The following is a 13,738-nucleotide window of genomic DNA, read 5'->3' on the forward strand; positions in this document are numbered from 1 at the left end:
TGATAGGGATTGCATTGAATCTGTAGATTGCTTTGGGTAGTATAGTCATTTTCACAATATTGATTCTTCCAATCCAAGAACATGGTATATCTCTCCATCTGTTGGTATCATCTTTAACTGCTTTCAACAGTGTCTTATAGTTTTCTGCATACAGCTCTTTTGTCTCCCTAGGTAGGTTTATTCCTAGGTATTTTATTCTTTTTGTTGCAATGGTAAGTGGGAGTGTTTCCATAATTTCTCTCTCTCAGATTTTTCATCATTAGTGTATAGGAATGCCAGAGATTTCTGTGCATTAATTTTGTATCCTGTAACTTTACCAAATTCATTGATTAGGTCTAGTAGTTTTCTGGTGGCATTTTTAGTATTCTCTATGTATACTGTCATGTCATCAAAATACAGTGACAGTTTTACTTCTTCTTTTCAAATTTATATTCCTTTTATTTCTGTTTCTTCTCTGATTGCCATGGATAGCACTTCCAAAACAATGTTGAATAATAGTGATGAGAGTGGACATCCTTGTCTCATTCCTGATCTTAGAGGAAATGCTTTAAGTTTTTCACCATTGAGAATGATGTTTGCTATGGATTTGTCATATATGGCCTTTATTATGTTGAGTTAGTTTCCCTCTATGCCCACTTTCTGGAGAGTTTTTTTTTTATCATAAATCGCTGTTGAATTTTGTCAAAGTTTATTTCTGCATGTATTGAGATGATCATATGGTTTTTATTCTTCAATTTGTTAATATGGTTTATCACATTGATTGATTTGTGTTTATTGAAGAATCCTTGCATTCCTGGGATAAATCCCACTTCATCATGGTGTATATCCTTTTAATGTGTTGTTGGATTCTGTTTGCTAGTATTTTGTTGAGGATTTTTGCATCTATATTCATCAGTGATATTGGTCTGTAATTTTCTTTTTTTGTAGTATATTTGTCTGGTTTTGGTATCATGGTGATGGTGGCCTCATGGAATGAGTTTGGGAGTGTTCCTTCCTCTGCAATTTTTGGAAGAGTTTGAGAAGGATGAGTGTTAGCTCTTCTCTAAATATTTGATAGAATTCACCTGTGAAGCCATCTGGTGTTGGACTTTTGTTTTTTGGAAGATTTTATATCACAGTTTCAATTTCATTACTTGTGATTGGTCTGTTCATATTTTCTATTTCTTCCTGGTTCAGTCTTGGAAGGAAATACCTTTCTAAGAATGTTCCATTCCTTCCAGGTTGTCCATTTTATTGGCATAGAGTTGCTTGTAGTAGTCTCTTAGGATGCTTTGTACTTCTGCAGTGTCTGTTTTAATTTCTCCTTTTCCATTTCTAATTTTATTGATTTGAGTCCTCTCCCTCTGTTTCTTGATGAGTCTGGCTAATGGTTTATCAATTTTGTTTATCTTCTCAAAGAACCCACTTTAAATTTTATTGATCTTTGCTATTGTTTTCTTTGTTTCTATTTCATTTATTTCTGCTCTGATCTTTATGATTTCTTTCCTTCTGTTAACTTTGTGTTTTGCTTGTTCTTCTTTCTGTAGTTCCTTTAGGTGTAAGGTTAGATTGTTTACTTGAGGTTTTTCTTGTTTCTTGAGGTAGGCTTGTATAGCTATAAACTTCCCTCATCGAACTGCTTTTGCTGCATCCCATAGGTTTTGGATCATCGTGTTTTCACTCTCATTTGTCTCTAGGTATTTTTTGCTTTCCTCTTTGATTTCTTCAGTGATCTCTTGGTTATTTACTAATGTACTGTTTAGACTCCATGTGTTTGTGTTTTTTACATTTCTTTCCCTGTAATTCATTTCTAATCTTATAGCATTGTGGTCAGAAAAGATGTGTGATATGATTTCAATTTTCTTAAATTTACTGAGGTTTGGTTTGTGACCCAAGATGTGATCTATCCTGGAGAATGTTCTGTGCGCACTTGAGAAGATAGTGTAATCTGCTGTTTTTGGATGGAATGTCCTATAAATATCAATTAAATCTATCTGGCCTATTGTATCATTAAAGCTTCTGCTTCCTTATTTATTTTCATTTTGGATGATCTGTCCATTGGTGTAAATGAGGTGTTAAAGTCCCCCACTATTATTGTGTTACTGTTGATTTCCTCTTTTATAGCTGTTAGCAGTTGCCTATGTATTGAGGTGCTCCTATGTTGGATGCATATATATTTATAATTGTTTTATCTTCTTGGATTGATCCCTTGATCATTATGTAGTGTCTTTTCTTGTCTCTTGTAACACTCTTTATTTTAAAATCTATTTTATCTGATATGAGTATAGCTACTCCAGCTGTCTTTTGATTTCCATTTGCATGGAATATCTTTTTCCATCCCCTCACTTTCAGTCTGTATGTGTCCCTAGGTCTCAAGTGGGTCTCTTGTAGACAGCATATATATGGGTCTTGTTTTTGTATCCATTCAGCAAGCTTGTGTCCTTTGGTTGGAGCATTTAATCCATTCACATTGAAGGTAATTATCAATATGTACGTCCCTGTGATCATTTTCTTTTTCTTTTTTTTTTTTTTTCTTTTTTTTTTAAATTTTATTTTACAAATTAAATCAGTTATACATATACATATGTTCCCATATCCCCTCCCTTTTGCGTCTCCCTCCCACCCTCCCTATCCCACCCCTCCAGGCGGTCACAAAGAACCGAGCTGATCTCCCTGTGCTATGCGGCTGCTTCCCACTAGGTATCTACCTTACGTTTGGTAGTGTATATATGTCCATGCCGCTCTTTCACTTTGTCACAGCTTACCCTTCCCCCTCCCCATATCCTCAAGTCCATGCTCTAGTAGGTCTGTGTCTTTATTCCTGTCTTACCCCTATGTTCTTGATGACATTTTTTTCTTAAATTCCATATATATGTGTCAGCATACAGTATTTGTCTTTCTCTTTCTGACTTACTTCACTCTGTATGACAGACTCTAGGTCCATCCACCTCATTACAAATAGCTCAATTTCATTTCTTTTTATGGCTGAGTAATATTCCATTGTATATATGTGCCACATCCTCTTTATCCATTCATCTGTTGATGGACACTTAGGTTGCTTCCATGTCCTGGCTATTGTAAATAGAGCTGCTATGAACATTTTGGTACATGACTCTTTTTGAATTATGGTTTTCTCAGGGTATATGCCCAGTAGTGGGATTGCTGGGTCATATGGTAGTTCTATTTGTAGTTTTTTAAGGAACCTCCATACCGTTCTCCATAGTGGCTGTACCAATTCACATTCCCACCAGCAGTGCAAGAGTGTTCCCTTTTTTCCACACCCTCTCCAGCATTTATTGTTTCTAGATTTTTTGATGATGGCCATTCTGACTGGTGTGAGATGATATCTCATTGTAGTTTTGATTTGTATTTCTCTAATGAGTAAAGATGTTGAGCATCGTTTCATGTGTTTGTTGGCAGTCTGTATATCTTCTGTGGAGAAATGTCTATTTAGGTCTTCTGCCCATTTTTGGATTGGGTTGTTTGTTTTTTTGCTATTGAGCTGCATGAGCTGCTTATAAATTTTGGAGATTAATCCTTTGTCAGTTGCTTCATTTGCAAATATTTTCTCCCATTCTGAGGGTTGTCTTTTGGTCTTGATTATGGTTTCCTTTGCTGTGCAAAAGCTTTGAAGTTTCATTAGGTCCCATGTGTTTATTTTTGTCTTTATTTCCATTTCTCTAGGAGGTGGGTCCAAAAGGATCTTGCTGTGATTTATGTCATAGAGTGTTCTGCCTATGTTTTCCTCTAGGAGTTTGATAGTGTCTGGCCTTACATTTAGGTCTTTAATCCATTTTGAGCTAATTTTTGTGTATGGTGTTAGGGAGTGATCTAATCTCATACTTTTACATGTCCCTGTCCAGTTTTCCCAGCACCACTTATTGAAGAGACTGTCCTTTCTCCACTGTACATTCCTGCCTCCTTTATCAAAGATAAGGTGACCATATGTCCGTGGGTTTATCTCTGGGCTTTCTATCCTGTTCCATTGATCTATCTTTCTGTTTTTGTGCCAGTACCATACTGTCTTGATTACTGTAGCTTTGTAGTATAGTCTGAAGTCAGGGAGCCTGATTCCTCCAGCTTCGTTTTTCGTTCTCAAGATTGCTTTGGCTATTCGGGGTCTTTTGTGTTTCCATACAAATTGTGAAATTTTTTGTTCTAGTTCTGTGAAAAATGCCATTGGTAGTTTGATAGGTATTGCATTGAATCTGTAGATTGCTTTGGGTAGTAGATTCATTTTCACAATGTTGATTCTTCCAATCCAGGAACATGGTACATCTCTCCATCTATTTGTATCATCTTTAATTTCTTTCATCAGTGTCTTATAATTTTCTGCATACAGGTCTTTTGTCTCCTTAGGTAGGTTTATTCCTAGATATTTTATTCTTTTTGTTGCAATGGTAAATGGGAGTGTTTCCTTGATTTCACTTTCAGATTTTTCATCATTAGTATATAGGAATGCCAGAGATTTCTGTGCATTAATTTTGTATCCTGCAACTTTACCAAATTCATTGATTAGCTCTATTAGTTTTCTGGTAGCATCTTTAGGATTCTCTATGTATAGTATCATGTCATTTGCAAACAATGACAGCTTTACTTCTTCTTTTCCCATTTGGATTCCTTTTATTTCCTTTTCTTCTCTGATTGCTGTGGCTAAAACTTCCAAAACTATGTTGAATAAGAGTGGTGAGAGTGGGCAACCTTGTCTTGTTCCTGATCTTAGTGGAAATGGTTTCAGTTTTTCACCATTGAGGACGATGCTGGCTGTGGGTTTGTCATATATGGCCTTTATTATGTTGAGGAAAGTTCCCTCTATGCCTACTTTCTCCAGGGTTTTTATCATAAATGGGTGTTGAATTTTGTCAAAAGCTTTCTCTGCATCTATTGAGATGATCATATGGTTTTTCTCCTTCAGTTTGTTAATATGGTGTATCACGTTGATTGATTTGCGTATATTGAAGAATCCTTGCATTCCTGGAATAAACCCCACTTGATCATGGTGTATGATCCTTTTAATGTGCTGTTGGATTCTGTTTGCTAGTATTTTGTTGAGGATTTTTGCATCTATGTTCATCAGTGATATTGGCCTGTAGTTTTCTTTCTTTGTGACATCCTTGTCTGGTTTTGGTATCAAGGTGATGGTGGCCTCGTAGAATGAGTTTGGGAATGTTCCTCCCTCTGCTATATTTTGGAAGAGTTTGAGAAGGATAGGTGTTAGCTCTTCTCTAAATGCTTGATAGAATTCCCCTGTGAAGCCATCTGGTCCTGGGCTTTTGTTTGTTGGAAGATTTTTAATCACAGTCTCAATTTCAGTGCTTGTGATTGGTCTGTTCATATTTTCTATTTCTTCCTGATTCAGTCTTGGCAGGTTGTGCATTTCTAAGAATTTGTCCATTTCTTCCAGGTTGTCCATTTTATTGGCATAGAGTTGCTTATAGTAATCTCTCATGATCTTTTGTATTTCTGCAGTGTCAGTTGTTACTTCTCCTTTTTCATTTCTAATTCTATTGATTTGAGTCTTCTCCCTTTTTTTCTTGATGAGTCTGGCTAATGGTTTATCAATTTTGTTTATCTTCTCAAAGAACCAGCTTTTAGTTTTATTGATCTTTGCTATCGTTTCCTTCATTTCTTTTTCATTTATTTCTGATCTGATTTTTATGATTTCTTTCCTTCTGCTAACTTTGGGATGTTTTTGTTCTTCTTTCTCTAATTGCTTTAGGTGCAAGGTTAGGTTGTTTATTCGAGATATTTCCTGTTTCTTAAGGTGGGATTGTATTGCCATAAACTTCCCTCTTAGAACTGCTTTTGCTGCATCCCATAGGTTTTGGGTCGTCGTGTCTCCATTGTCATTTGTTTCTAGGTATTTTTTAATTTCCTCTTTGATTTCTTCAGTGATCACTTCGTTATTAAGTAGTGTATTGTTTAGCCTCCATGTGTTTGTATGTTTTACAGCTCTTTTCCTGTAATTGATATCTAGTCTCATAGCATTGTGGTCGGAAAAGATACTTGATACAATTTCAATGTTCTTAAATTTACCAAGGCTTGATTTGTGACCCAAGATATGATCTATCCTGGAGAATGTTCCATGAGCACTTGAGAAAAATGTGTATTCTGATGTTTTTGGATGGAATGTCCTATAAATATCAATTAAGTCCATCTTGTTTAATGTATCATTTAAAGCTTGTGTTTCCTTATTTATTTTCATTTTGGATGACCTGTCCATTGGTGAATGTGGGGTGTTAAAGTCCCCTACTATGATTGTGTTACTGTCGATTTCTCCTTTTATGGCTGTTAATATTTCCCTTATGTATTGAGGTGCTCCTATGTTTGGTGCATACATATTTACAATTGTTATATCTTCTTCTTGGATTGATCCCTTGATCATTATGTAGTGTCCTTCTTTGTCTCTTCTAGTAGTCTTTATTTTAAAGTCTATTTTGTCTGATATGAGAATTGCTACTCCAGCTTTCTTTTGGTTTCCATTTGCATGGAATATCTTTTTCCATCCCCTTACTTTCAGTCTGTATGTGTCTCTAGGTCTGAAGTGGGTCTCTTGTAGACAGCATATATATGGGTCTTGTTTTTGTATCCATTTAGCCAGTCTGTGTCTTTTGGTGGGAGCATTTAGTCCATTTACATTTAAGGTAATTATTGATATGTATGTTCCTATTCCCATTTTCTTAATTGTTTTGGGTTCGTTATTGTAGTTCTTTTCCTTCTGTTGTGTTTCTTGCCTAGAGAAGTTCCTTTAGCATTTGTTGTAAAGCTGGTTTGGTGGTGCTGAACTCTCTCAGCTTTTGCTTGTCTGTAAACGTTTTAATTTCTCCATCAAATCTGAATGAGATCCTTGCTGGGTAGAGTAATCTTGGTTGCAGGTTTTTCTCCTTCATCACTTTAAGTATGTCCTGCCACTCCCTTCTGGCTTGTAGAGTTTCTGCTGAGAGATCAGCTGTTATCCTGATGGGGATTCCCTTGTGTGTTATTTGTTGTTTTTGCCTTGCTGCTTTTAATATGATTTCTTTGTGTTTAATTTTTGACAGTTTGATTAATATGTGTCTTGGTGTATTTCTCCTTGGATTTATTCTGTATGGGACTCTCTGTGCCTCCTGGACTTGATTAACTATTTCCTTTCCCATATTAGGGAAGTTTTCAACTATAATCTCTTCAAATATTTTCTCAGTCCCTTTCTTTTTCTCTTCTTCTTCTGGAACCCCTATAATTCGAATGTTGGTGCGTTTAATGTTGTCCCAGAGGTCTCTGAGACTCTCCTCAACGCTTTTCATTCTTTTTTCTTTATTTTGCTGTGCAGCAGTTATTTCCACTATTTTATCTTCCACCTCACTTATCCGTTCTTCTGCCTCAGTTATTCTGCTATTGATCCCATCTAGAGTAATTTTTATTTCATTTATTGTGCTTTTAATCGATGCTTGATTCATCTTTAGTTCTTCTAGGTCCTTGTTAACTGTTTCTTGCATTTTGTCTATTCTATTTCCAAGATTTTGGATCATCTTTACCATCATTATTCTGAATTCTTTTTCAGATAGACTGCCTATTACCTCTTCATTTGTTAGGTCTGGTGGGTTTTTATCTTGCTCCTTCTCCTGCTGTGTGTTTTTCTGTCTTCTCATTTTGCTTATGTTACTGTGTTTGGGGTCTCCTTTTTGCAGGCTGCAGGTTCGTAGTTCCCGTTGTTTTTGGTGTCTGTCCCCAGTGGCTAAGGTTGGTTTAGTGGGTTGTGTAGGCTTCTTGGTGGGTGGGACTACTGCCTGTGTTCTGGTGGATAAGGCTGGATCTTGTCTTTCTGGTGGGCAGGTCCACGTCTGGTGGTGTGTTTTGGGGTGTTTGCGGACTTTTTATGATTTGAGGCAGCCTCTCTGCTAATGGGTGGCGTTGTGTTCCTGTCTTGCTAGTTGTTTGGCATAGGGATTTCCAGCACTGTAGCTTGCTGGTCGTTGGGTGAAGCTGGGTGCTGGTGTTGAGATGGAGATCTCTGGAAGATTTTCGCCGTTTGATATTATGTGGAGCTGGGAGGTCTCTTGTGGACCAGTGTCCTGAAGTTCGCTCTCCCACCTCAGAGACACAGCACTGACTCCTGGCTCCTCAATTTGGGATGATTTGTTGTCTATTCATGTATTCCACAGATGCAGGGTACATGAAGTTGATTGTGGAGCTTTAATCCGCTGCTTCTGAGGCTGCTGGGAGAGGTTTCCCTTTCTCTTTGTTCTCACAGCTCCTGGGTCTCAGCTTTGGATTTGGCCCCGCCTCTGCGTGTAGGTCGCCGGAGGGCGTCTGTTCTTCGCTCAGACAGGACAGGGTTAAAGGAGCAGCCTCTTCGGGGACTCTGGCTCACTCAGGCCGGGCGGGAGGGAGGGGCACGGAGTGCGGGGCGAGCCTGCAGCGGCAGAGGTCGGCGTGACGTTGCACCAGCCTGAGGCGCGCCGTGCGTTCTCCCAGGGAAGCCGCCCCTGGATCCCGGGACCCCGGCAGTGGCAGGCTGCACAGGCTCCCGGAAGGGCGGTGTGGACAGTGACCTGCGCTCGCACGCAGGCTTCTTGGCGGCGGCAGCAGCAGCCCCAGCGTCCCACGCCCGTCTCTGGGCTCCGCGCTTTCAGTCGCGACTCGCGCCCGTCTCTGGAGCTCCTCCACGCGGCGCTCTTAATCCCCTCTCCTCGCGCACCAGGAAACCAAGAGGGAAGAAAAAGTCTCCTGCCTCTTCGGCAGCTCCAGAGTTTTCCCAGACTCCCTCCCGGCTAGCTGTGGCACATTAGCCCCCTTCAGGCTGAGTTCTCGCCGCCAGCCCCAGTCCTCTCCCTGCGCTCTGACCGAAGCCCGAGCCTCAGCTCCAGCGCCGCCCGCCCCGGCTGGGGAGCAGACAAGCCTCTCGGGCTGGTGAGTGCCGCTCGGCACCGCTCTTCTGTGCGGGAATCTCTCTGCTTTGCCCTACCCAGGTATGTGGGGAGTTTCTTGCCTTTTGGGAGGTCTGGGGTCTTCTGCCAGCGTTCAGTAGGTGTTCTGTAGGAGTTGTTCCACGTGTAGCTGTATTTCTGGTGTATCTGTGGGGAGGAAGGTGATCTCCGCGTCTTACTCTTCCGCCATCTTACCCGGAAGTGAGTGATCATTTTCTTAATTGTTTATTGTTTGTTTTTGTAGGTCCTTTTCTTTTCTTGTGTTTCCCACTTAGAGAATTTTCTTTAGCATTTGTTGTAGAGCCAGTTTTGTGGTGCTGAATTCTCTTAACTTTTGCTTCTTTGTAAAGCTTTTGATTTCTCCATCGAATCTGAATGAGATCCTTGCCAGGTAGAGTAATCTTGGTTTTATGTCCTTCCCTTTCATACTCTAAGTATATCATGCCACTCCCTTCTGGCCTGTAGAGTTTCTGTTGAGAAATCAGCTTTTAACTTTATGGGGGTTCCCTTGTCTGTTATTTGTCATTTTTTCCTTGTTGCTTTAATTTTTTTCTTTGTATTTAATTTTTGATTGTTTGATTACTATGTATCTTGGTGTGTTTCTCCTTGGGTTTATCCTGTATGGGATTCGCTGTTCTTTCTGGACTTGGGTGGCTATTTCCTTTCCCATGTTAGGGAAGATTTTGACTATAATCTCTTCAAATATTTTCTGTGGTCCTTTCTCTCTCTCTTCTCCTTCTGGGACCCCTATAATGCGAATTTTGTTGCCTTTAATGTTGTCCCAGAGGTCTCTTAGGCTGTCTTCATTTCTTTTCATTCTTTTTTCTTTACTCTCTTCCACAGCAGTGAATTCCACCATTCTGTCTTCCAGGTCACTTTCCATTCTTCTGTCTCAGTTATTCTGCTATTGATTCCTTCTAGTTTAGTTTTCATTTCAGTTATTGTATTGTTCATCTCTGTTTGTTTGTTCTTTAATTCTTCTAGGTCTTTGTTAAACATTTCTTTCATCTTCTTGATCTTTGCCTCCATTCTTTTTCGGAGGTCCTGGATCATCTTCACTACCATTATTCTGAATTCTTTTTCTGGAAGGTTGCCTATCTCCACTTCATTTAGTTGTTTTCCTGGGGTTTTATCTTGTTCCTTCATCTGGTACATAGCTCTCTGCCTTTTCATCTTGTCTATTTTTCTGTAAATGTGTTTTTTTCCCACAGGCTTCAGGATTGTAATTCTTCTTGCTTCTGCTGTCTGCCCTCTGGTGGTTAAGGCTATCTAAGAGGCTTGATGGGGGGGGGACTGATGGCGGGTAGAGCTGACTGTTGCTCTGATGGGCAGAGCTCAGCAAAACTTTAATTCACTTGACTGTTGATGGCTGCGTCTGAGTTCCCTCCCTGTTGGTTGTTTGACCTGAGGCAACCCAACACTGGAGCCTATCTGTTCTCTTTCATGGGGCTAATGACAGACTCTGGGAGGGCTCACACCAAGAAGTACTTCCCAGAATTTCTGCTGTCAGTGCCCTTGTCCCCATGGTTAGCCACACCCCACCACCTCTGCAGCAGACCCTCCAACACTAGCAGGTAGGTCTGGTTCAGTCTCCCCTGGGGTCACTGCTCCTTTCCCTGGGTCCCGATGCACACAGTACTTTGTGTGTGCCCTTCAAGAGTGGCGTCTCTGTTTCCCCCATTCCTGTCGAAGTCCTGAAATCAATTTTCACTATGCTTCAATGTCTGATTCTCTAGGAATTCCTCCTCCCATTGCCAGGCCTCTAGGTTGGGAAGCCTGACTTGGGGTTCAGAACCTTCACTCAAGTTAGTGCACTTCTGTGGTATAAGTGTTCTCCAGTCTGTGAGTCACCCACCCACCCGTTATAGGATTTGCTTTTACTGTGATTGCGTCCCTGCTACCATCTCATTTTGGCATCTCCTTTGTCTTTGGATGTGGGGTATCTTTTTTGGTGAGTTCCAGTGTCTTCCTTTCGATGATTGTCCAGCAGCTAGTTGTGATTCTGGTGTTCTCGCAAGAGGGAGTGAGAGCATGTCCTTCTTCTCTGTCATCTTGGTTCTTCTCCTTAGAACTCCTTTTCTTAAACTTTGTGCTCTAGTGAAGTGCCTTACTCCCCTCACCCTATTCCATGCCCTATAACCCACTTTATTTTCCCCTCTACAATAGTTTTTTTTTTTTTTGGCTGGTGATATGAACTTTGAACTACTACATGGCCAGTCCACAATGAGACAAGAGCCAGATGGCAAATTGTTGTGCTCCAAGATAAATGTTACTTTTGGAAGTTTTCAGATGCTATTTGAAACTAACTATTTGAAACTAAGTCTGATGACTTGATATGAGTTGATCAAGCTGGAAATTTTTGGTAAACATTAAAGTTAGAACATTATAAAGATTGCTCTTTCATGTGTGTTTTGAAGAAGCTCTGAGGGTAATTCCAAAGAAACAATTAAAAAAGATTTTGAGCACAGAAAATCACTAAATAATAGATCATCTTTAAAGCTGGTTCTCTGAAGATTCATTTAAGTGATTAATGTTGAGATATGTTTTCCAAAATGCCTCATTATTTAGTTTTGTGCTATGTATTTTTGAAGAAGTAAATTTAAATTTGTGTAATTCACATTATTCTGATGAAAAACATTATCCCTTAAACAAATGAATCTTCATTGTATTGAAACTCACATCAGAAATATGTGTTTCTTAGAGGATAATGTCTAACACATAGATATTTTTTCTATTTGTTTTTCCTGTTATTAAAAAATATTCTACAAAGATTGTCTTAGATCATTGCATTATGGCCACATGCCTTCATATTCTTGACATGTCTGATTTCGCACCCATTTTTGTTAATTTTCATGTTGTAACAATTTTTGATTGAATGCAGTTGAGCATTGTTGTGACATTTATTTCTAGAACACTAACCATTGCAGTCTTTCTTGGTTTTACTGGTGTCTTCTACAAATTACATTTGTTACCCAGTCACAGCTATACACAACAGTACCAATCTGAATTATGTTCTCATTTCTCTTGGGAAAGTTAACTAGGTGTGGGATTACTGGGTGATATGGTAACTGATTGTTTATTAAAAACTCTACCTAATGTTTTTCAAAATGATTATACCATTTTTCATTTCTTCCAGAAATGTATGAGAGTGCTAGTGGCTCGGGATGCTTTCCAGACTTCTTTTTTTTTTTTTTTTTGGTCATTCTAGTAGGTGTGAAGGGTTACTGGTTACCTCATGACTTTAATTTTTATTTCCCTAGCCATAGAGATACAAACTTTTGTTATTCAAGAAAACTGACTGAGTTGAGTATTGAACTGAGCGATATTTAAAAATTTTTAACATGATTCTTCTAAGATTATTGAACACATCATAAATAAAGTAATGTATCTCAGTTATTATCAGGAAAATAAATTTTGTTTGTACTTTATAGGTAGAAGCACTACTTAAGGAAATGTTACTTTTATTAGTTTGTTGGAGTCAGTTCTGTAATGTAAAATTTCAGACCATAGTAGGTATTTATTTGGATGGTGAGTTTGTTTTCTAAAAATAGTAAGTCACACTAATAAAAATCTACTGACTGTATTTCATTATGAGTGGTAATTTACATGCAATATTATGGACTGAAAATATTACTTTTGTACTAGTGTACATAAAAAATGATTGTATAATTAATTATTGACTATTATTTTTCTTTTAGTCATCAAACCTATTCCTTTGTGATTCTAAGTGTGCTTGACTTGAAGTGTATACTGACTGCCTAGAAATTTAGCTCTTCTCATACTTCGAAACACTTTGAATAAATGGTAAGTGCTTTTGAAAATACTCTTCTAGGCATGTTCTGATGGCTTGGGACTAGTAGGAAGTTATGTGCTTATGTCAAGTGCAAGTCTGGTGTACCATTACCAACTATTTTGATAAACGATGCAATTTATTGTACTCTCCTGATTTTTTATAGCACTATACTGCCATGTAGAGTACTTGAGCTATTTTCTTTTTCCTGATGGAAAAATTGACACTTTAGAGTGGATATACATAAAATGGAAGAGGCTTTGATATATAATTCTTGATATATTATTGATATATAATTTTTGATAATTCTGACTCCTTAAAATTATTTTTGCTTCAATTCTAGAGATAGATAAGGTGAATAATTTTTTTCTTAAATATGTACATATTACCATAATTTATCCATTTCATTTGCTTATGTAGACTATAGCCCCACCTACTCCAAGTAGATAATTAATTAATTAGTCAATTAATTAATTATGGCTGTGTTTGTTCCTTGTTGCTGTGCACGGGCTTTCTCTAGTTGAGTTGAGCAGTGGCTACTCACTGTGGTGGCTTCTCTTGTTGCGGAGCATGGGCTCTAGGCCTGTGGTCTTCAGTAGTTGTGGCTGGTGGGCTCTAGAGTGCAGGCTCAGTAGTTATGGTACACAGGCTTAGTTGCTCCACAGCATGTGGGATCTTCCCAGACCAGGGCTTGAACCCATGTCCCTTTCATTGGCAGGTGGATTCTTAACCACTGTGTCACCAGGGAAGTCCCTGCAAGTAGATAATTTTAAGGGATTCCAATAAATTCCAATTCCAATAAATTTATGGTGACAATAAATTCATTATTATCTTATGAGATAGTGATGGTCTTCTACTAAAGTGCTACTCAGTGTATGGCTTATAGAGGGTTATTGGTCTATACATTTACTGGTCTGCAATGCAATATGTACAGAAATTTAGAGCATACATTTTGAAAATTTAAAAGCAATTTGGCGCCATCATGATATCTAAACACAGCAGTACAGAAATATAGGCCATGATGACTAGGGTGGGTAGATGGGCAGGTGGGAATCTGATCCGT

Source organism: Mesoplodon densirostris, chromosome 5 (genome assembly GCF_025265405.1).
Source record: "Mesoplodon densirostris isolate mMesDen1 chromosome 5, mMesDen1 primary haplotype, whole genome shotgun sequence".
In the NCBI taxonomy this organism is placed as follows: Eukaryota; Metazoa; Chordata; class Mammalia; order Artiodactyla; family Ziphiidae; genus Mesoplodon; species Mesoplodon densirostris.